A 24,227-nucleotide genomic window follows, 5' to 3' on the forward strand; every position below is an offset into this window, starting at 1 on the left:
GTGCTTTATATATATTGATTCACTTAATCTTTGCCCACTTAATGAGACACTGATATCATATTATCGCTGCCAGTCCACAGATACAGAAACCAAAGCACAAAAAGGCTAAGTATCTTACTTAGTGTCACATTGCATTTAAGTGTCAGAGCTGGGATTTTTTATTTTTTTACATTAACTATGATTTTTATTATGTAGACCTCTATTGTGACAGGATTCTGTACAAACTTTTCAAGCAGTGGCCTATAGCTAGGTTATAAGGAAGTATACCTCCATCTCTCTCTCTCTCTCTCTCTCTCTCTCTCTCTCTCTCTCTCTCTCTCTCTCTGGTACTTGTGATCAAACCCTGGGGGATTCTACCTTCAAGCTACACACCCAGCCCTATTTTTTTTTTTTATTTTGAAACAGTATCTAAGTTGCAGAAGGCCTCACTAAGTAGTCGAACCTTTGAACCTGCAACCCTCCTGTCTCAGCCTCCCAAGTACTGAGATTACAAGTGTGTGCCACCATGCCCAGCTTTCTTTCATTTTATTATAATAAATTTTAACAGTACAGGAAAGCTACATGAACTTAGTGACTCAGATTTTTTTTTGTGCGTGTGTTGCTGGAAACTGAACCCAGGGCCATTCTACCTTGGAGCTTACATGACCAGCCCAAATTTATTTTTTATTTGGGAACAGGATCTCAGTAAGTTTCTGAGGCTGTCCTTGAACCTGTGATCCTCCTGTCTCAGCCTCCCACATATTTGGATTACAAGCTTTGGCCACCATGACTAGCTTTGTCAGATTCCTTAAACCCTGCAACTTGAGGGACTCTACATACAGTAAATATTGTTATACAGTCAGATTTCCATGTAAGGGGTACTTGGAAACAGTTACAGCCCTCGACAAGCTAGGTTGGGAACATGAAGTCCAACAGCATCTGAAATGCTGTGAAGGCATAACTTTACTAATAGCAATGTAAGCTTACAGAACCTGCCTTAATTAAGATATGTTCATGTAATTCCAGTGCCTTCACAACTTAACGAGCCAAATTTACTGTACTTCACTTCTAAAAACCTAGATGAAACATGAAAAAGAAGCCATACGGTATAAATTGCTACTTAAGAAAAAGATCCTGCTTTATTATTCCAAATAATTTTTCCATGTAAAGTAAATGTCCAGTCGTGTCTTTTAGTTTGTCACAGTACTGGGAATTGAACCCAAGACCTCAAGCATGCTAGGCAGTTATCTACCACTGAGCTACACCCCCAGCCCCAGAGCTGGGATTGAATCCGGGCAATATGGCCCTAGACAGCATGCTCTGGACCATCACACCAATACCCATGGCTATTTGCATTTACACACTGCAGACTATGCCAGATACTGTGCTACCTGTTTCCTATACATTATTAAATTTAATCTTTACAACACCAAGTGAAGCCGGGTGTGGTGGCGCACGCTTGTAATCCCTGCGCTTGGGAGGCGGAGACAGGAGGATCACGTGGTTCGAAGCCAGCCCTGTTGGCTTAAGAGACCCTGTTTCCAAAAATAAAAAAGTATAAAATAGGTCTGGGAGTATAGCCCGGAGGTAGAAGGGCTTCCAGGAACCCCAGTACCACCAAAAAACAAACAAACAAAACAAAACAAAAAAACAACAACAACACCAAGTGAGGCATAATCATCCCTATGGTACAGAAAAAAAAAATAGGTTTTTCAAAGCCAAGTGTGGTGGTGCACATTTGTAATCCCAGTACTTGGGAAGCTGAGAAAGGAGGATTGCAAGTTTTCGGCCAGCCTCTGCTATTTAGTGAGGCCCTCTGCAATTCAGTGAGATCCTGTTTCAAAATAAAAGAATTTTAAAAAATGGGTCTGGAGGTATAGCTTGGAGATAGAATGCTCCTGGGTTCAATTTCCAGTACCGCCAACATATGTATGTGTGTGTGTACATATATATATTATTTTCAGAAAGGTGAAGTAGCTCCAGTGGCACAATCAGTTAGCACTCGGTGCTTAAGACAGTGCAGACAGAGAAGGGTAAAGTAATTTGGTTGAGGGCACAAAATAATGAAGGGGCCACAGGCTGGCTACGAACCCAGGTTCCTTCTATTCAAAGCCAGGCTCTTCGTACTACTTGACACAGTCCCAGCTCAATTCACTCAATTTAGTGGAGTTCATAAAATTTAGGCCTGGAAAAATCATCTAATCCAATCACCTTATTTTAGAAGTAGGGATGCTGGGTGTGGTGGCATATACCTGTAATCCCAGTACTTAGGGAGGCTAAGACAGAAGGATCACAGATTTGAAATAGCCTCAGCAACTTAGCAAAACTCTGTTAAAATAAAATAGGGCCGGAGTGTAGCTCAGAGGTAAAATGACCCTGGGTCAATCACCAGTACCAAAAAAAAAAAAGAAAGAAAAAAAAAAGAAAAAAAAAAACCGAACATGGTGGTACACACTTGTAGTCCCAGCATTTGGGAGGCTGAGACAGGAGGATCACAGCTTGAGGACAGCCTCAGCTACTTAGTGAGGCCCTTTGCAACTCAGTGAGACCCTGTTTCAAAACAAAGACTAAAAAATAGGGCTGGGGATGTAGCTCAGAGGTAGGATGCCCCTGGGTTCTATCCTACAAAAATAGAAAAAATAAATACGATACAATAAAGGAGGAGCTGTAGTCTGAAAAGATTACCAGTTAGTATTAAACTGGAGTGGAGAGTAACAATTCTGGCCCCAGAAAGACTTGATTTCCAGAATTCCAATTCTGTCCTTTATTAGCTATGTGATTCTGGACAAGTGATTCAACATCTTTGGACTTATGAGTATAGACTGGGAATAATAACACAGTGTTATGAGACTGTAGTGTTAAAGTATGCATACAATACATACTTTTACTAAACACTCAACATAGTAAAACCATACAATTATAGTCAGTTATCCCCAAATCACAAATTGATGATTTCAACCTTTGTTTACAATTTCTGAGGACCTTGAGGACTGCACTGCACTTCTGGGTTTTCCTGAGCTTCATGCTCTTCCAAATGTGTGAGGTCCCTGAGGAAATCACACTGCTCAGAGAGCTGGACAAGTGGACCTAATTAGGCCTTCCACTCTCACAGGTAAACTTAATATACTACTAGATCAATGGCATCGTGGACAAAATAGGTTTCCAGGGCTCTTAATTTTAGGGTCCCTTCACTGTGTTAGTGATTTAGTGATTTTGCACCTGGAGCAACGGGCCTTGCTGAAATGACTCATCATTTCCCTTTGACAACCATCAACTGATGACATGCAGTGGAACATGCCTGTAATTCCAGCTATTCAGGAGGCTAAAGCAGGAGGATCACAAATTTGAGGCCAGCCTTGGCAACTTGGTGAGATCCTGTCTCAAAATAAAAAACAGAAAGGGCTGTGGGTGTAGTGAGTCAAGGAAAGAAGCAAGGAAGGAAGGAGGAAGGGAGGGAGGAAAACTGATGATGTGTATTTAGTGTCATCTCATGGTTGGGTGTCCTTGTTTTTGGTTGCCACAGCTGGTTGCATAGCACAATATGTTTATGCGACCAGCCTCCATAAAAGTCTCAGATCAGCTGGGTGTGGTGGTGCGCACCTGTAATCCCAGTACTTGAGAGGCAGAGACAGGAGAATCATCACAGTTTGGAATCCAATCTCAGCGACTCAGCAGGGCCCTCTGCTACTTAGTGAGACCCTGTTTCAAAATAAAAAATAAAGTAGGGCTGGGGGTGTAGCTTGGAGATAGAGCACCCCCTAGGTTCAATCCTCAGTAACACACACACACACACACACACACACACACACACACACACAGCCTCAGATCTTGAGATTCCAACAGATTGCTCTGGGCAGAGATATCCCATGTATCTCTGCTGTTCGCTCTAAGAGGGTGCTCCTAGATGGCCACAGGCCAGACAGGATACCGAAAACCTGTGCTGAGCCTGTCTGGAGACTCCTGACGCATGTCTTTTTTCTGCCGCTTTTGCTCTGTATCCTTTGGGAAAGAAAAAAAAAAACTTACCCATCAGTTTAATCTACTATTAAATCTTATGATTCCTTCTTGTAAACCACAGAAGTGAAATAGTAAAAAAAAAAAATGCATGCACCCTGGTCCCTGCTACTTGGGAAACTGATATAAGAGGTTCACTTGAGCCTAGAAGTTGGACACCAACCTAGGCAACACAGTGAGACCCGGTCTCAAGAATGAACAAATTAGCTGGGCGTGGTGGCGCACGCTTGTAATCCCTGCACTTGGGAGGCTGAGACAGGAGTATCACGCAGGTTCAAAGCCAGCTTCAGCTACTTGGTAAGGCTTTCAACAACTTAGTGAGACCCTGTTTCCATATAAAATATAAAATAGGTCTTGGAGTGTAGCCCTGAGGTAGAAAGCCCCTGGGTTTCACACCCAGTACCAAAAAAAAAAAAAAAAAAAAAAAAAAAAATCCAGTGGAATTTCTAACACTGACGTTCACTCTTGTTTTTATCTCTCATGATACATAGAAACAGCTATGGTCAACCACTTGTCCTTAGTGACAAGGCAACTTAAAGGTTTTGTTTGTGGTAGTGGGGATGAAATCCAGGAGAATTCTACCTCCAAGCCACAACCAGTCCTATTTTTATTATTTTTTTAGTTTGAAACAGGGTCTCAATAAGTTGCTGAAGGCCTAAGTAGTTGAGGCTGGCTTCGAACCTGCGATCCTCCTGTTTCAGTCTCCCAAGTACTGGGATTACAAGCATAAAAACACTCTCGCGCTCTCTCTTTCTCTCTCTCTCTCTCTCTCTCTCTCTGGTCTGGGGATGGAACCCAGGGGCATTCGACCTCCGAGCTATACCCCATGCCCTATATTTTATTCTTTATTTTGAAACAGGGTCTCACTAAGTTGCGGAGGGCCTCATTAAGTAGCTGTCTGCAAACTGTGATCCTCTGGTCTCAACCTCCCAAATGTTGTGATTACAAGCATGCACCACCATGCCTGGCTTTTTTTGTTTGTTTTGTTCTAAGAGTTGAACCCAAAACATTCTACCTTGAGCTCCTCCTCTCCCAAGCCTTTTTAGTTTTTTTTTTTTTTTTTTTTTTTGGTGGTACTGGGGTTCCTGGAAGCCCTTCTACCTCCGGGCTACACTCCCAGACCTACTTTTACATTTTTGTTTGGAAACAGGGTCTCCTAAGCCAGCGCGCGCGGCTGGCTTCGAACCTGCGCGATCCTCCTGTCTCTGCCTCCCAAGCGCGGGGATTACAAGCGTGCTCCACCACGCCCGGCTTTAGTTTTTATTTTTTGAAACAGGGTATTGCTAAGTTGCTGAGGGTTTCACTAAATTGCTGTGGCTGGCCTTGAACCTACGATTCTCCTGTCTCAACTTCCCAAGTACTGGATTATAGGTGTGTACCACCATACCTGGCTTGACAATACTTTCTGAGGCTCAGAAGAGCCATTATTTTGTGTGAATGCAAATCAGGTATCAGTATCTGTCATAAAGTAAGTAATGCTGCAGTAACAAATAGCACCAAACATTTCAGTGGCTTAAAATAACAATAGTTTATTTCTCACTCATATTACTGGGAACTCTCCTTTGCATTGCCTTTCCCTCCAGGACACAGGCTGACAGAGAAGCCGCCATCTGGAGCATCGTGCATTGCAGTACCAGTGGGAAAAGAGAGTTCTGAAGGACCTCACATCAGCATGAAATACTGTGATTCAGAAGTTGGGCACATCATTTCCTTCTATATTCATGGATCAGAACAAAGCAATGATTGCATTAGATCTCAAGACAGCCAGGAACAGAATCCTACCTGTCATATTCCCAGAAAACAAAGGTGACCAAAATATTTAGTTTACAGTTCCAACAATTAACATAGGTCTCCATTAGTTGGGGAGGGCTTATTTGTCCGGGTTTGAAGAATTAGCCTTTGTCTGTATTGCCCATCTTCAGGAAACAGCACATTCCCAACAGGAAGGGGAGCATAAAATGGCAGGATTCTTGACTGCTGGGCAGGTGGAATGGTAGTAAGCTAGAAGGGCATGTTGAAACCTCTGAAAATTGGGAAGTTTGAGAAAGGCTTCATAAAGAAAACGCATCATAGCTCTGGAGAGCACTGCCCTGGCATGCTTCTTATCAATCGGTCCTACTGGTCCAGAGCAGAGGAGAAAGAGATGAAGGCAAAGATGATGATGATGATGATGATGATGATGATGATGATGATGATGATGAAGAAGAGAAGGGGCAGGAGGAGGAGGAAGAAAAGAAAAGGTCTTTAAGCCAGGTGTGGTGGTAACACACTTGCAATCCCAACACTTGAGAGGATGAGACAGGAGGATCACAGGTTCAAACATAGCCTCTCTCATCAACCTAGTGAGACCCTGTTTCAAAATTTTAAAAAATACAGAAAAATAGGGCTAGAGGTGTAGCTTGGAGATATAATGTCCCTGGGTTCAACACCCAATAACACACACACACACACACACACACACACACACACACACGTCTTTGAATGCTTAGAGACTCCAATAGGTCTCTAAGCCCAGATCTTCTAAATCTCACAAATTCTCACTTGAAAATGTACAATCATTCTTTTATTTGTTTAATAAATATAGTATGACAGCATTGTATTGGAGTCAGGGATACTAGAATTAAAAGAATTGGTCTACTTCCAACACACAGCACAGGGAAGCAGGAGTGACAAAGAGGCCAGCCATTTAAACATAGTTGTGTAATTACTCAACTGGATGAATTTGCTAAGTTTAAGGAAGGATAGTAGAGCTGATTTTCCAACAGTCATTCAGTTTCTTCTCCCTTAAAGTTCCTTACAATAGAGACCAAACAAACTCCTGCTTCCCCACCCACCTTGTAGCTAAAGATGACCATGTGACCCAGTTTGGGCCAATTACATGAAAGCTTTAGTTGCTAGGTAGGGCTTCCAGGAAAGCTATTTTTGGTACTATGGATTGAAACCAGGGGCACTCTACCTCCAAGCTACACCCCAGCCCTTTTTATTTATTTTGAACCTAGGCTTGCTAAGTTACCGAGAGTGTTGCAAAAATTGCTGAGGCTGCCATTAAACCTGTGATCCTCACATCTCAGCCTCCTAAGTACTGGGATTACAGGCCAGTGGCACCATGCTCAGCTCAGAAGAGCTTTTAAAAGCAGAGACAGGAAGTCAGTATGATCTGACTAGACTCCTTTTTTCCTTCCTGAAACACCATCCCACACCTGGTGATGCGGCACATTTTAAAAAATCTCCCTCTCACAGGCCTCCTCTGGTTATAAAAGGAAAACAAACCCCTATCTGGTTAAGCCAATGTGGTGGTTTTCAGCTGCTGCTGTTAACAAATTACAGCAAACTTGGTTTAAAACAACACCATTATTATTATAATGTGTATGTGGTGTGTGGTATTAGATAGTAAACCCAGGACATTCTACCTCCAAGCTACACTAGCAGCCCTTTTTTATTTTCTGTTTTGAAAGCTTCTTTGCAGGGGAGCACAGCTACTCATATACCCTTGACTGAAGAATGGTTCTCCTCTATTCGGAGAAGGTCATCTAAGACGACCAGTGAGCACAAAGCTTCAGGAGGAGTGGTGAGGGAGGAAGGGGACACCTGTCTAGCCAGCCAGATCAGCAAAATCAACTCTGGCAATCAATGGGGTAACGGATGTTGCAGTCAGAGCACCCGCACATTCTATTTTCTGTCTTGAAACAAGGTCTCACTAGGCTGTTGATTGTCTTACTAAAATGCTTACTAAAATGCACTCCTGCCAAGTACTTGGGAATACAAGCATGCACCATCAGGTTCAGCTCGACATTTCTTTTTGTTGTTGTTGTTGTACTGGGGATTGAACCCAAGGGCACTCTACTTCTGAGCTACATCCCCAGCTCTATTATATTTTTATTTTGACACAGGATATCACTAAGTTGTGGAGGGCCTTGTTAGGTTGCTGAGGCTGGCTTTGAACCTGCGATCCTCCTGTCTCAGACTCCCAAGTACTTGGATTACAGACATGTGCCCCCATACCTGGCTCCGATTAATTATCTTCCAAATTCTATAGATCAGAAGTCTGACAATGCTGGGCATGGTGGCACATGCTTGTAATCCCCATGCTTGAGAGGCAGAGACAGGAGGATCGCACAGATTCAAAGCCAGCCTCAGATACTGAGTGAGGCTCTCAGCAACTTAGTGAGACCCTGTTTCCAAATAAAGTATAAAATAAATAGGTCTGGGAGTATAGTCTGAAGGTAGAAAAGCCCCTAGGTTCCACACCCCCAGTACCACACACACACATACGTGCGCGCGCGACACACACACACACACACACACACACACACACAAGAAGTTTTGACAATGGTCTCACTGGGCTAAAACCCAGTGTAAACCCAAGTTGTTGCTGGCAGGTCCACGTTCCTTGGGGGGGGGGCGTCTGTTTCCTTGCTCTTTCTAGCTTCTAGGGGCCACCCGCATTTCTCTGGTGGTGGCCCCTTTCTTCATCTCCAAAGCCAGCAGCAGTGAGTTGAGTCCTGTTCACACTGCATCACTCTGACATCTTCCACATCGTCCCATTGTAAAGATCCTTGGGATTATACTGGGTCCACACAGATAATCCAGAATACTGCCCTAACGAAGTTCTTGATTTGATCTAATCTGCACAGTCCTCCTTGCCATGTAAGATAATATACTCATTCTAGGAATTAGGATGTGCACTTTTTTGGGAACCATTATTCTGCTTACCATAGCCATTGTGGAAGGGAGTGTTCTGTTATTTGCAGCCAAATGCAGTGTGTGTATGATATATCCCTGTTATGCATACACATGTGTATATATGTACACATACACACACACACACACACACACACACACACACACACACACACAGGGAGTTGAACCAAGGGGGGTAGTTCTACTAGCTGGGTTGGAACCTATGATCCTCCTGTCTCAGACTCCCAGGTATTGGGGTTACAGTCATGTACCATCGTGCCTGACTTAGCCAAATGCACTCTTCACTGAAACTCAGCACTCAGATCTTTCTAGGGAAGACTCCACAGAGGACATCGTAGCCTCAGAGCTGAGACATGAGGCTGAATGGGAACTTGTCATATGGACGACATAGAGAGGGCATTCTAGGGAAGTGCAGAGAGGAACACACGTGCGTGGTATGTAACCTGGAGCCTCTTTATTCAGTATGCTGGAGCCTGAAATGCATGCCTGGATGGGGTGATGGGAATGGAGATTGATGGCTGAACAGTTTCGGATGACCTGGCACATCTGAGTCTGAGCTCTGTGTAGGTGACGGAGAGCTACTGATGAATTCCAGCTGGAAGTGCAAAGTTTGAGTCAGGAGCATAGAGTAACCATTTGTCTGAAAGAGAAAGGCTAGAGGTGGAACAATCGGATACTGTAGAGGGAGAAGTGATGAGTGGATGTCTAGATACTTAGGAACATTAACTGAACACTCCCCAGGTGCCTGGCACTATGACAGTCTGGGACTACAGAGACAAGAAATAGGCCAGAACAAGGTCTGTCACCTGCCAACCAGGTGTTCATGGAACCTTAAACTTGAGACATTTTAATTCCTGTCCTAAGTAGGAAGCACATACAGGGTGGGAAGAGGCCCAGAGGAATGAAGGCGGCCCCACGGCCTAGCCTCAGAGGTCCCATGATGAGAAGCAACTGAAGAGGCCAACGCCTCTCCTTTTCTGTACAGGTCTCAGCCATACAAACCCTGATGTTCCCTGTATCTGCTTCAGTTATTTTATTTATTTATTTATTTGTTTGTTTATTATTTATTGTGGGTCTGGGGATGGAACCCAGGGACATTCAACCTCCAAGCTGCACCCCTGCTCTATATTTTATTCTTTATTGTGAAACAGGGTCTCACTAAGTTGCAGAAGGCCTCACTAAGTAACTGAGGCTGTTCGCGAACCACAATCCTCCGGTATCCACCTCCTGAATGTTGGGATTACAAGGGTGCACCACCATGCTGGTTTATTTGTTTACTTTTGTTACTGGGACTTGAACTCAGGGGAATTCTACCTCGAAGCTATACCCTATGACCGCCCCCACCTTTTTGTGGAACTGGGGATTGAACCCAGGGACATTCTACCACTGAGCTATATACCCCAGCCCTATATTTTATTCTTTATTTTGAAAAAAAAAGTCTAAGTGGCAGAGAGCCCACTAAGCTGAGGCTGTCTGCAAACCTGCAATCCTTATGTCTCAGCCTCTCAAGTGCTAGGATTACAAGCATGCCCCTAGGCCCTTTTTAAATTTTTTTTTTATTTTGAAACAGGGTCTTGCTAAAGTTTCTAAGTCTGGCCTCACCCTGTGATCCTCCTGTCTCAAGTACTGGGATTATAGGCATGTGCAACCAAGCCCGGCTTGCTTATATTATTTTAAATCACTGGACATATCAAATTAGAAGTGGAATGGCATTGTGTAGAGGAGCCTGCACTTAAAAATTCCATTCACAAGCTGGGTGTGGTGGCACCCAGGAGGATCACAGGGTTCGATGCCAGCTTCAGCAACTTAGGGAGGTTATTAGCAACCTAGCAAGATCCTGTTTCAAAATAAAAACAAAGCGAGCATGGTAGTGCACACTTGTAATCCTAGTATTTGGGAGATGAGACTGGAGGATCGCTCAGGTTCAAAGCCAGCCTCAGCTACTTAGTGAGGCTCTCAGCACCTTAGTGAGACCCTGTTTTCAAATAAAAATATAAAATAGGTCTGGGAGTGTAGCCTGGAGGTAGAAAACCCCTGGATTCCATCTCCAGAACCACACACACACAAAATAAGCAAATAAAAATAAAAATAAATGCCAGGCGTGGTGGAGCACACTAGTAATCCCAGCATTTGGGGGGCTGAGACAGGAGGATCACAGTTCCTAGACAGCCTCAGCTACTTAGTGAGGCCCTTTCCAACTCAGTGAGACCCTGTTTCAAAGTAAAGAATAAAAAATAGGGCTGGGGGTGTAGCTCAGAGGTAGAATGCCCCTGGGTTCCATCCCCAGCCCCAGCCTTTCAAGTATTGGGATTGTGGGGGTGTACCACCAAACCTGGCTCATGACTGTATACTTCAAAGGGGTGGATTTTATAATATATATGTATATATATATATTTTTTTATTTTTATTTTTATTTTTTTTTTTGCAGCACAGGAAATTGAACCCAGGGGGCATTCTGAACTACACCCTCAGCCTTATATTTTATTCTTTACTTTGGAACAGGGCCTCACTAAGTTGTGGAGGGCCTCACTAAGTAGCTGAGGCAGGCCACGAACCTTCGACCCTCCTGTCTCCCAAGTAGTAGGATTACAAGCATGCACCACCACACCCAGCATGGGTTGGATTTTATAACATGTGGATTCTCTCTCAATAAGATAAAAATTATAGTTCAGGGTAGAAATGATGAATGAAGCTGGGTGTGGTGGCACATGCTATAATCCTAGTAGTTGGAAGGTGGAGACAGGAGGATCACAGGCTTGAGGCCAGCCTCAGCAACCTAGCAAGATTCTTAGCAATCTAGTAAGACTGTTTCAAAACAAAAAATAAGCCGGGCGTGGTGGCGCACGCTTGTAATCCCCGCGCTTGGGAGGCTGAGACAGGAGGATCGCCTAGGTTCGAAGCCAGCCTCAGCTACTTAGTGAGGCTCTCAGCAACTTAGTGAGACCCTGTTTCAAAATAAAATATAAAATAGGGCTGGGAGTATAGCCCAGAGGTAGAAAGCCTCTGGGTTCCACCCCCAGTACCACAAAAATAAAATAAAATAAAATAAATAAAATAAAAAGACTGGGAGTATAGCTCAGAAGTAGAATGCCCCTGTTCTCAATCCCCAGTACTACTACTACTGCTAATAATAATAACAGTAATGATAGTTAATTAATTTTAAAAACTGGAGGGAATAATAACCCTACCGCTTGCACTGAGCAATACTGGGCTGGCCAGTTAGCCAGCCAAAGCCTCAGTTTCCTCATCCTAAACGAGAATGGTAGTCTCCATTCAGGAGACTGTTCTGAATATTAAACAGGAGAATGTTAGGTACAGCACTTCACATAGCGCCTTGCAGATAGCAGGTGTTAAATATATGCTAGTTCTTCCCCTCCTTTGTGCCAATAAGCTTTTTAAGACAATCTTCTGCTCAGCAGTTGCAGGATGTGACAGGAGCTCCAGGCAAGCTCCTTCAGATAGTCTTGTCTCTGGCAGACTATAGTAAGGATCAAATAGGAAGACAGCACAGGAACTGAAGTCGACTTTCACTGCAGAGAGACTGCAGAATTTTCTCTGCAGCTACGCAGTGCAGAGATAACAAGGAGTTTCGTGTGGTACAGATACAGCCACGCACAAAGCAGTAGCGAGGCAAGCCAGGCGGGCACAGCAGTCTCCGCTTGCAGTTTTAGCATCGTACACAAACGGAGGCCAGTGCCCAAAACAGCCCCTTGGCCCAGCACCTGCGCAAGCCGCGTGACTGTGAACGCAGCCTGGTGTTTAGAGATGAGCCACACCCACCCTGTTTGCTGTGGGTTCCTCAGAACCAGAAAGAACCCAAAACAAATTTGACATAACCAGAGTCTCTAGCAGAGTACCAGGGCAAAGAATTTGTTCCACAGTTTCTCATTTATGACTATTCTAAAATCAACCAGATACTCCCCCCCCCCCCCAGTACTGGGGATTGAACCCAGGGACATTCTACCTAGGAGCTACACCCTTAGCCCTATTTTTTATTATTTTTATTTTGAAACAGGGTCTCGTTAAGTAGCTAAGGCTGGCCATAAACTTGCGACCTTCCAGTCTCTGCTTCCCAGGTACTGGGATTATAAGCATGCACCACCATGCCTGGCTTGTTTTTTATTTTGAAACATGTTTTTGCTAGGTTGCTGAGGCTGGTCTTGAACCTGCGATCCTTCTGTCTCAGTCTCCTAAGTACTAGAGTTACAGATATGCACCAACATGCCTGGCTTATTTTTATATAGTTTTATTGGTACAATGTAATTATACAACATAGTGATATTCAAATGATACAAACATGCATGCACACAGCACATGGTATATTTCCTCTATACACCTGCCCCTTCCTCCCTCCTCACATGTTAGATGGATGACGAAACCTTGAATGGACAGAACCTTATTTGAACTATTCCCTTCCTTAAGCTTTGTTCTCCCCTCCCCTCCTGGCCTTTCCACTATTCTACTGTTTTCTCTCCTCATTTGACTAAAGTCCTTTTGCTTCCTATTTTTCCTTCAGCTTCCTCATATGAGAGAAAATACATGTCCCTTGATTTTCTGAGACTGGCTGATCTCATCTGTTTTCCTACAAATGACATAATATGGTTCTTCTTTATGGCTGAGTAAAATTCCATTTTGTGTATATACTACATTTCTTCCTCCCTCCCTCCCTCCCTCCCTCCCTCCCTTCCTCCCTCCCTCCCTCCCTTCCTCCCTTCCTTCCTTGCTTTCTTCCTTTTTGCAGTACTAGGGATGGAACCTCCAGGCTACACCCACAACCCTAGTTTTATTCTTTATTTTGAAACAGAGTCTTTCTGAGTTGCAAAGGGCCTCCCTAAGTAGCTGAGGCTGGCCGAGAACCCAGATCCTCCTGTCTCAGCCTCCTAAATACTGGGATGACAAGTGTGTGCCACCACGCCCGGCTTATACTACATCTTCTTTATCCATTCATCTGTTGATGGACACCTATGTTGGTTCCATAATTTGGCTATTGTGAATTGTGCTGCTTTAAACATGGGTATGCTTGTATCACTTTGGTATTCTAACTTCAGTTCCTTTGGAAAGATACTGAGGAGTGGTATGGCTGAGTCATGTGGTGGCTCCATTTCTGTCTTTTGAGAAACCTTCATACCAATCTCCAAAGTGCCAACCAGGTACTTATGAAGTGCCCGCTGTATGCCGGGGCCTGCGAAAGATGCTGCTGTATGAGAGAGAAGCACAAACCATGGTCCCTGCTCTCAAGGAGCCAGAGACCCTCTTAGTTTGAGAGCAATGTATCACAGTAAATGCATCCAAGGCATCGTGCCTTGCACAGAGAAGTGGTCCTGTTGTTGTTTGTCCACAGGGTCAATGAATTAATAGATGGCACAATAATAAGACAATTGTGCAGCATGGGGCTCACTCTAGGGACCACAAGATGGCTTGGAGTAGTTGGAAATGGCTTGTGCCAGAGGCTGCTAGTTGCCTACTCAATGTCAATTCTTCCATTTTTTTCTTGAAACAGAGGCTCCATTTTACTTGAGGTGGCCATAAGCCCAGATAAAATACTATATTTCCCAGCCTCCCTTGTGGCTAGAGGTGGCTAATGAGATTAAAAACAGAAATCATCTAGAGAGGCTTCCAGGAAAGTGCTGCAAAAGGAGGACCAACAGCTGCCATTCACCTTTATGCTCTTCTGATTCCTGTCTGAAACAATCATGATGGCTATATCTCCAGGAGCTATATTGGGCCACGAGGCAACCTTGAGGCCAGAAAAGCAGAAAGATCAATAAAACCTGAATTCATGGTGATAATTTTTTTTTCCAGAGAGTCTCCGCATTCTCGCTGAACTAATTACTTCTGGAATTCTTTAACACGAGAGATAAACAAATACCTATCTTGTTTAAACCACTTTTTTTTTGCAGGTCTGGGGATGAAATCCAGGGGCATTCGACCTCCAAGCTACACTCCCTGTCCTATTTTTTATTCTTTATTTTGAAACTAGGTCTCACTAAGTATCTGAGGCTGGCCATGAACCGCAATCCTCCTGTCTCTGCCTCCCAAATGCTGGGATTACAAGCACGCACCACCACGCCCAACTTAAACCACTTTTTGTTTGTTTAGCATATACAGTATATATATATATATATATATATATATATATATATATATATATATATTGTGTGTGTGTGTGTGTGTGTGTGTGTGTGTGTGTGTGTGTTAGCAGAGGTTGAACCCAGAGGCATCCTACCACAGAGCTATACCCCAAGCCATTTTTTATTCTTTATTTTGAAACACACTCTCACTAAATTGCGGAGGGCCTCACTAAGTAGCTGAGGCTGGCCTCAACTCTGTGATCCTTCTGTCTCAGCCTGCCAATACAAGCATGTACCACCACACCCAGCACAAACCCATATCTTAACCAATACAAGGTTCCATGGAAAACTCAGTCCTTAAAAGAAGTATTAGAGCTGTGTGTGGTGATATACACCTGTAATCTCAGTACTTGAGAGGCTGAGACAGGAGGATTGCAGGTTTGAGGACACACTCAGTAATTTAGCGAGGTCCTAAGCAACTTAGTGAAACCTTGTTTCAAATAAAATTAGGGCTTGGGGTGTAGCTCTGAGGTACAACACCCCTGAGTTTAATCCCCAGTACAGAAGAGAAAGGAGGAGGAGGAGGAAGAGGAGGAGGAGGAAGAGGAAGAGGAGGAGGAGGAAGAGGAGGAGGAGGAAGAGGAAGAGGAGGAGGAGGAGGAGGAGGAGGAGGAGGAGGAGGAGGAGGAGGAGGAGGAACAGTAGTAGTGGCTTTGGGACTGGGAAAGATGCCTTCCCCTCTCAAAGGCCAGAAGGAACACAGGAAAAGACTGCTGGGAAAGAGCGTTAGCTGAAAGCAAGTAGCTAGAGAGTAGAAACTAAGGAGCCAATTGGGGAAAAGAAGGTTTTACTGGGAAAGGATGAGGTGCCACAAAGGACCATGAAGGCTGGTCTCCCTCTGAAGGAATGAAGCACGTCTGGACCAAGTAAGAAAGGAGAGAAAATGGCAAACAGAAAGATTTGGGGAGCTTCATTTTGTGAAGAGATGCAGGTGTGAGCCATAGCCTGGGTCAACCAACTGAAAACTCTTGGACTTTGAAAGTTACAATAACATTGTAATTTTAGCATCTGGGAGGCTGAGACAGGAGAATTGTGGTTCCAGGACAGCCTCAGCTACTTAGTGAAGCCCTTTGCAACTCAGTGAGACCCTGTTTCAAAATAAAGAATAAGCCCTGCATGATGGCGCACACTTGTAATCCCAGCATTTGGGAGGCTGAGACCGGAGGACTGAGGTTTGCGGCCAGCCTCAGCTACTTAGGCCCTCTGCAACTCAGTGAGACCCGGTTTCAAAATAAAGAATAAAAATAGGGCAGGGGTACGTGTAGCTCAGAGGTTGAATGCCCCCGGGTTCCATCCCCAGACAAGAAAGAAAGAAAGAAAGAAAGAAAGAAAGAAAGAAAGAAAGAAAGCAAGCAAGCAAGCTAGCTCAGAGTTAGAATGCCCCTGGGTTACATCCCTAGTACCACAAAAAAAGTTACAATAACAGCACCATTAGCCCGGCGTGGTGGCGCACGCTTGTAATCCCCACACTTGGAAGTCTGAGACAAGAGGATCGCACAGGTTTGAAGCCAGCCTCAGCTACTTAGTGAGGCTCTCAGCAACTTAGTGAGACCCTGTTTCCAAATAAAATATAAAATAGGTCTGGGGTATATAGCCCAGAGGTAGAAAGCCTCTGGGTTCCACCCCCAGTACACAAAACAAAACAAAAAAAACCCAGCACCACTGAAGATCTATTAAACACCACATTCCCTGCCCTGTGCTAAGTACTTTCTGCATATTATCCTATTAGGCTTCACAATAAATCTATACAATAGTCCTATCATTTTCATCCTCATTTTCAGACAAGAAAGTGAGGTTTAGAGAATGTCAGTAACTCATGCAATATAAGAATCATGACACTGAAAAAATGACACTGAAAAGATTAGTAGCCTCACTTTGCTGTGGTGGTGACCACTTTGGAAGAAAGTATTTGTACCAGTTTTTCTCTTTCTTTTTCCTCCTTTCTTTTCTCTTCTTTCTTTCTTTTAATTTTTGTGGTACTGGGGGTTTAACTCAGGGGCATTCTACCTCTGAGCTACCCTCCCAGCCCTTTTCATTTTTAATTTTGAAACAGATCTTACTAAATTGTGGAGGGCCTTGCTAATTTGCTCAGGCTGGCCTCAAACCTGCAATCTGCCTGTCTCAGCCTCTCAAATACTGGGATTACAGGTATGCACCACTGGACCTAATCATATACCCTTATTTCAAAGCCAGGAAAAAGTATAAAGATCCTGAGTGTGTGTGTGTGTGTGTGTGTGTGTGTGTGTGTGTGTGTGTGTGTGGTGTGTGTGCGTGTGCATGTATGTGTATGTGTCGTGTGTGTGTGTGTGTGTGTGTGTGTGTGTGTTACTGGGGATTGAACTCAGTGGTGTTCTACCTCTGAGTCACACCCCCAGCTTGATTTTATTTTTTATTTTGAAACAGGATCTTGCTGGGCGTGGTGGAACACACTTGTAATCCCAGCATTTGGGAAGCTGAGGCAGGAGGATCATGGTTCATGGACAGCCTCAGCCAATTATTTTTTTTTTTTTTTTTTTTGGTGGTACTGGGGTTCCTGGAAACCCTTCTACCTCCGGGCTACACTCCCAGACCTATTTTATACTTTTATTTGGAAACAGTGTCTCTTTTTTTTTTTTTTTTTTTTGAGTCCAGGCCTACACTGTATCTTTTTTTTTAAATTTATTTTTATTGGTGCATTGTAATCATACATCACATTGGAATATAAGACTTGAGAGGATATACAAGCACACATCATCCAATTAGCCCTCATCCAGTCCCCATCCCATTCCCTCCCCCTCCCTCGATCCCATGCTTGTTTGGTGATTAACTTTGATACATGTGTTTATTTACCTCCTGCATTTTAAAGAGGTTCCATCCTCCCCTATTCCATACCCTCTGATTGGTCACATTAATTGTTTCACTATAGGGCCCTTTCTGTAGCTTGACCACTTCCTGTTTCCTGTTTCCTCCTATTTATTGCTGATTAGGGGAAGCATCTGGTTTTAATTTTCTGCGATATTTCTCTGTGCATGCCACGTTGCAAATACCGATCCCACTCTTGACGGCCCCAGTTGTGGCCTGACTACCCGGTGGACTGATCCAGACCTCGCTGGCTCAAGCAGCGGCCTTGCCTCACAGAAGGCCCTGGTTCTGGCCTCACTGGCCCCAACACTGGCCTAACCCCTCAGCTGGCTCTGATCCCGGCCTTGGAGGCCCCAGTACCGGCCTTCCTCACGGCAGGCTCCGATGTTAGCCAATGGCCTCGGCATCAGCCTAAACCCTTGGCAGGCTCCGATCCAGGCCTCGGAGCCTCAGTAGCGGCCTTGCCTCACGGAAGGCTCCGATGCCGGCCAGTGGTCCCGGCACCAGCCTAACCCCTCAGCAGGCTCTGATCCCAGCCTCGGAGGCCCCAGCATTGGTCTTGCCTCGCAGCAGGCTCCGATCCTGGCCTTGCTGGCCCCAGCACCGGCCTAACCCCTCGGCAGGCTCCGATCCCGGCCTCGGAGACCTCAATAATGGCCTTGCCTCACAGAAGGCTCCAATGCCGGCCACTGGCCCCAGCACCGGCCTAATCCCTCAGCAGGCTCTGATCCCGGCCTCAGAGGCCCCAGCACCGGCCTTGCCTCATAGCAGGCTCCGATCCCGGCCACGCTGGCCCTGACACTGGCCTGACCGAAACAGGGTCTCTTAAGCCAGCAAGGCTGGCTTCAAACCTGCCCAATCCTCCTGTCTCCACCTCCCAAGCGTGGGGATTACAAGCATGTGCCACCACGCCCAGCTCTCAGCTAATACTTAGTGAGGCCCTCTACAACTCAGTGAGACCCTGTTTCAAAATAAAGAATAAAAAATAGGGCTGGGGGTGAAGCTCGGAGCTAGAATGCCCCAGGGTTCCATCTCTAGTACCGCAAGAAAGAAAGAAAGAAAGAAAGAAAGAAAGAAAGAAAGAAAGAAAGAAAGGATCTTGCTAAATTGCTGAAGCTGGTCTCAGTCTTTCGATCCTCCTGCCTCAACCTCCCAAGTACTAGTATTATATGTCACCTTGCCCAGCTGAAAATCCTGTCTTTAAAACAGAAAGATCCAGAGCTAAATATGGAGAAAAAAACAAACGAAAGAAAAACAAACTAGAAGAAAACCAGATGAGAAGAACAGAAGCATTTTCAGGCTCGGTTGTACTGACTACTTATATAAGAGAACGGCATGTTAAACAAACCCACCCACCACCCTCTGGCTGGCAGGTGAAGTGCTTCGAGGAGCAGTGGAGTAAGAGGAGAAGGGAAGCACTGGAGAGAGCCAACAGTGACAAAGTGTCCACTTCAGTTACCAAACAGCCACAGAAAACCACCAACTCAAGCATTTCAAATCACTTTTAAATCTCTCCATAACAGAGACTGGGAAAAGTTATTCCATCATAGCTAAGGCTAAAAAATTCAATACTTTGAATTAAGTTATTCAGACACATCCACTGAACACAGGGAATTTTTTCCTGATGCCACAATCTCGTTGGTCACTGACAGGAAGGAGAAAATACCCATCAGGTTACAAATGACCTAGGTAACATGAGTACCTACTAGAAAATGCATTTCCCAGGAAGATTAAACATACAACATCTCCATTAGCAACCTGGCACAATCCAATGGCAGGGCTTTCTGAGTAGATAAATCTGGCAGGCTCCAGCTGGCCCAGGACAGCATTTCAGTGTGACGTAACAAGTGCCAGCTTTGTAGACTAACCCACATTTAGATGCTACTTGACCACGTGCTGACTGTGGGGCTCTGGAAAGTAAAGCATCTGCATCAGCACCTATAAAATGGGACTGATCACTTCTACCTGCTGAAATGGCTGCACGGCTATGAGAGTCGGTGCGCTGCTCCCATCACTATGACTAACAGGACTTGAAGCTTTGGTGTTTGCTGAAAGTTCCAGGGAAGAAGGGGCTGCAGAATACAATGGAAAGAGCTTAGATCTGACTCCTGAGCTCCACCATGGGGGTCCTGAGCATGTAAACTTTAGGCTACTTTCAGGGTCTAGGGTCCTCACCTGTCTGGGGAAGGGCAAGGAGTATGTTAACTCTTAAGATTTTCTTCTGGTTCTAGACTCTCTGCCTGTCTCTCTTTTTGGTATTGGAGATCAGACCCAAGGGCTCTCCACCACTGAGCTACAAACCCAGCCCTTTTTTGTATTTTATTTTGAGACAGGATCACTCTAAATTGTCAAGCCTGGCCTCAAATTTGCGATCCTCCTGCCTCGGTCTTTCAAGAAACTAGGATTATGGGTGTCCACCATTGTGCCCGGCTGAATGTTGCTGAGTTTCTGAATAACATTCCTTAGTCTCTCATTTCAGAATTTAACAATAATTACCCATTAGAAAGTTGTTTCTTAACCAGGCATGATAGCACACTCTGTAATCCCAGTAGTTGGGAGGCTGAGACAGGAGAATTGCAGGTTTGCAGCTGGCCTCAGCTACTTAGTGAGGCCCTCTGTAACTTAGTGAGACCCTGTTTCAAAATAAAAAATAAAAAAGATTTTAAAACATAGGGATGGGGGTGTAGCTCAGAGGTTGACTGCCCCTGGGTTCCATCTCCAGTACTGAAAAAAAGAATAATATTCACCATTACTGTGTGCAATGCCCTCTGATGTTTCGTCTTTTTTGGCACTAGGGACTGAACCCAGGGTGTTCCTGCTAGGCAGGCCCTTTACCACTGAGCTACACTCCCAATCCTGATGTTTTTCTATTCTATTCCATCCCTTTAACATACCACTCAGCAAAAAGATGTCAGACACTTTTCTAGGCTTTTGGGTTATGCCAGTGAATGAAAGAGACAAACATCTCTTCCCTCCTTCTGCTCGAATTTTACCAGAGTGTGAATCAGACCCACATGTAAAATCATAGTATGTGAGGTGGTGATTTGATAAATGCCAGGGAGAAAAGTAAAGCAGGGAAGGCCAAGGTGGCGGACGAAGACCTCGCTGCTTCCATGGTCCGCCACTCACTTCAGCCGCTGTCGTCCGCAGCGCAGGAGCCCTGCCCTCACATCAGGCTCTCCTCTCCAAGCGTCTGAAGGCGCTTCTAGTTTGTGTCCTTGTGCATACCCTCACTGAGGAGGTTTTGGAGACAGGAGGCAGGGCCTCCACATGCAGCCACCCAGGGGTTCCCTACACAAGAATGGGGTCTGAAATACAGCCACTTGTCAAACCCATGAGTAGTGGTACCACTAGTCAAAGCCATGGGTGCAAGACATGTGCTCTGGCTAACCTCTTTAGCCCAGAGGAAGGAGAAACTTTTTATCATTGGTCTACCCAGAGTGAACAACTTTTTTTTTTTTCTTTCAGTATTGGAGATTGAAGCCAGGGGCATTCTACCTCCAAGCTATACTCCAAGCCCCATTTTTTATACTTTATTTTGAAACAAGTTCTCACTAAGTTGCAGAGGGAACCACTAAGTAGCTGAGGCTGGCTGCAAACCTGTGATCCTCCTGTCTCAGCCTGCCAAGTACTGGGATTACAAGCATGTGCCACCATGCCCAGCAAAAGTGGACAACTTTTGTTGTTCTCTCCTTCTTCCCTCCCTCCTTCTTTCTTTCCTATGCTGGGGACTGAACCCAGAACCTTGCACATGCTAGGCAAACACTATCACTGAGCTGCACCTCCAGCTCCCTGTTGGTCTTTAATTTGCATTAAGGTGCCATATGTGCTATAATGATCTTCAAGGAAAAGGAGACCATTCACAAGATGAAAGATCACTCCTGGAGGAAAATTCAGTGCACTGGGTTCACCTGACAGTGATTGATGTAGACCTTGGGGGAGATAGGACAGGAGCCAGCTCTGAAGCACTAGAGGGAAATCTTTAGATTCTTGCTTTGAGTTAAGGGGGCACATAAAAAGTGTTACCAGCACTGATGGCAAATGCATTACCTATGGGAATAGCAGCCAATCTCTGCTAATGAATAAGTGTAATTGATCAAAACAGATGACTTGCTAGACCTTCCAAATGTGCTTTTAGCAAAATGGGCAGTTTCTCATTCAAATTCAAACTCACATAGATAAGATCTAATAATGGAGATTTTGGAACAATCCCAGTATCGGTAATTTCTTTTTCTTTTTTTTTTTTTTTTCCTTCACTGAGCAGAAAGACATCTTAAATTCTTAAGTTCCTGGCTGCAGCCTGACCCAACAAGACATTGATGTATGCTTTTTCAGATGGCCGAGAGGACCCTGGTCATCCTCCGATCGTCCCCAAATGCAGCAAAGGGCAGTCACATGTCAACCCCACGTCCCCATCTTTACTCCTTACCTCATTTCTGCTCCCTGACCTATGAAAAGTGCGGTAGCTATTCAATTCAACACAAGCATCCATTTATTCAGCCAATATTTACTGAGCACCATGTGGACCTCTGCAAGGGATTCAAAGATGACTAAGACCAGGATCTGTCCTCAGAAGAGAGGGCAGATGTGAGGGGAAACCACAAAAGACAACAGGCCCTGGCAAAGGTCTCAGCTCACCTGGATAAGACTTCATCTCTGGGCTTCAGTTTCCTCCTTTATCAAGTGAAGTCACCAGACAAGACAGCATCTCTGGGCACCAGGCCAGCTAAAAACTATATAATTCTAAGTCTTCCCCTCCTCTCAGGCTTCCAGGCTTTATGGAGGCTGACAGACCCAGAGCAGCCTTCTAAGAAGGGGGAAAGGCAGCAAAGGAAAAGTAGTGAGCCTTATGTACCCTTTCTGGAGTGAATTTGGCCCCGGCACTAGACACAGGCTGAAGATATAAGTTAAGATGGTGTGGGGAGCCACTGGGGTTTGTGTATAGGATACTATCAGAATGCTGCAAAAGAATCCGGAGAAGCCAAGCATAATGGCACATGCCTGTAATCCTTGTAATTCCCAGTACTTGGATTGAGACAGGAGGATCACAGGCACAAGACCAGCCCGCACAACTTAGCAAGGCTCTCAGCAACTGAGTAAGCCCCTGTTTCAGAATAAAAAATAAACTAGAAGCTGGGTATGATGGAGCACGCCTGTAATCCCAGCATTCAGGAGGCTGACACAGGAGGATCAAGGTTCATGGACAGCCTCAGCTACTTTGCAACTCAGTGAGACCCTGTTTCAAAATAAAGAATAAATAAATTTTTTAAAATAGGGCTGGGGGTGTGGCTCGGTGGTCGAACGCCCCTGGGTTCCATTCCCAGTACGGAAAAATTAATTAATTAATTAATTTAATTAAATAAATAAACTAGAGCTGAGAGTGTAACTCAGAGGCAGAACACCCCTGGGTTCCATCCCCAGTACCACCACCAAAAAAAAAAGAAAAAAGAAAAAATCTGGAGGACTTGTAGTGGGTAGGCTGGAGGGGCCAGTGGGTGACACTGCAATAGAAAGGAAGGCCCAGAGTGAGGTCCCTCCTGGTCCCAGCAAGCCCACCATCCCGTCACCTCCTGCCAACACCGTCGTGTTTATTTTCACAAACTTGCCCAGGCCCCAAATTCACTCTGCACTATCTTTTTTAAAGTTCCACAAACGGCTTCAAGGTAAAACAGACAAATCGTCCCCCTTCTTCCCAGGTGCCTGGGGTTAAAGAGGACCACCGAGGTCTGCAGTGCGGGGGTCCTGGGGGGGGGGGTGCGCCAGTGAAGAGCCAGCCCGCGGAGCGCCTACCTGCAGAGGAGCCGTCCTCGTGGTCCGAGCTGTTGTGGCTGCAGTCACTGCCTCTCTCCGGCGAGCTGTGACCCGGCGAGTCCCTCTCCGGCACCCGCAGGAACCTCTTGCGCCCCCAGTGAGGGAAGTGCTCGCGGATCCCGCGCCTGGGAGGCTCGTCCTCGGCCAGGAGCGGGGCGCGCCCGTCCCCGTCCCCGTCCCCGGCCTCCAGCTGCTCCAGATCGCGGCTCCCGCGCGGCGGCCGCCGGCCCCGGGGGATCAGGTGCACCCAGCGGTGGGGGCTGCACGCCCGCGTCGGCCTCTCGGCCCCATCGCGGGTGCCCAGCCGGCAGGAGGGCACGAGCAAGTGGCCGAGCACGAACTTCTCGTTCAACTCCACGAGCTCCAAGTCGTGGTCCCCGCCGTCGGCCCCGCGGTGGGCGTCCGCGGCGTCCGGCCCCTGCCCCTCGGGGCCCCGCTCCCCCGCGGGCGCGCCGCCGCCCTCCCCGGGCCCGACGAGGAGGCGCGGCTGCAGCAGCTGCCGGTGCACGGCGGCCGTCAGGCTGCGGACCGCGCCCCCCGCCTCGGGCGGCCCGGGGGGCTGGGCCGCGGCCAGGGCGGCCTGCAGGTACGCGACTTTGAACTTCTCCTCGGCCAGCACCTGTTGCAGCCGCCTCAGGTTGCGCCTGCAGCGCTGCAGCTCGCGCTCCACGTCCCGCGCCGACTCCAGCCGCATGGCCGGCGCCTCCGCCCCCGGGAACTCGGCCTTCCAGTGGCGCTCGAACTCCCGCG

The 24,227-nt window shown here is 45.9% G+C and overlaps 1 protein-coding gene across 1 annotated transcript in view; it reads right to left on the reverse strand.

The window, feature by feature from the left end:
• The window catches only part of ABR (ABR activator of RhoGEF and GTPase), a gene marked incomplete at both ends in the record, with an annotated part of 223,971 nt that extends 200,115 nt beyond the window's left edge, over positions 1–23,856 (reverse strand). Inside the window, one exon of the mRNA XM_080713682.1 lies at positions 23,457–23,856. The remainder of the gene's footprint in view (positions 1–23,456) is intronic.
• Positions 23,857–24,227: the final 371 nt, after the last annotated feature.

The sequence above is a fragment of the Muscardinus avellanarius genome, assembly GCF_963383645.1.
Source record: "Muscardinus avellanarius genome assembly, chromosome: 16".
NCBI lineage: Eukaryota > Metazoa > Chordata > Mammalia > Rodentia > Gliridae > Muscardinus > Muscardinus avellanarius.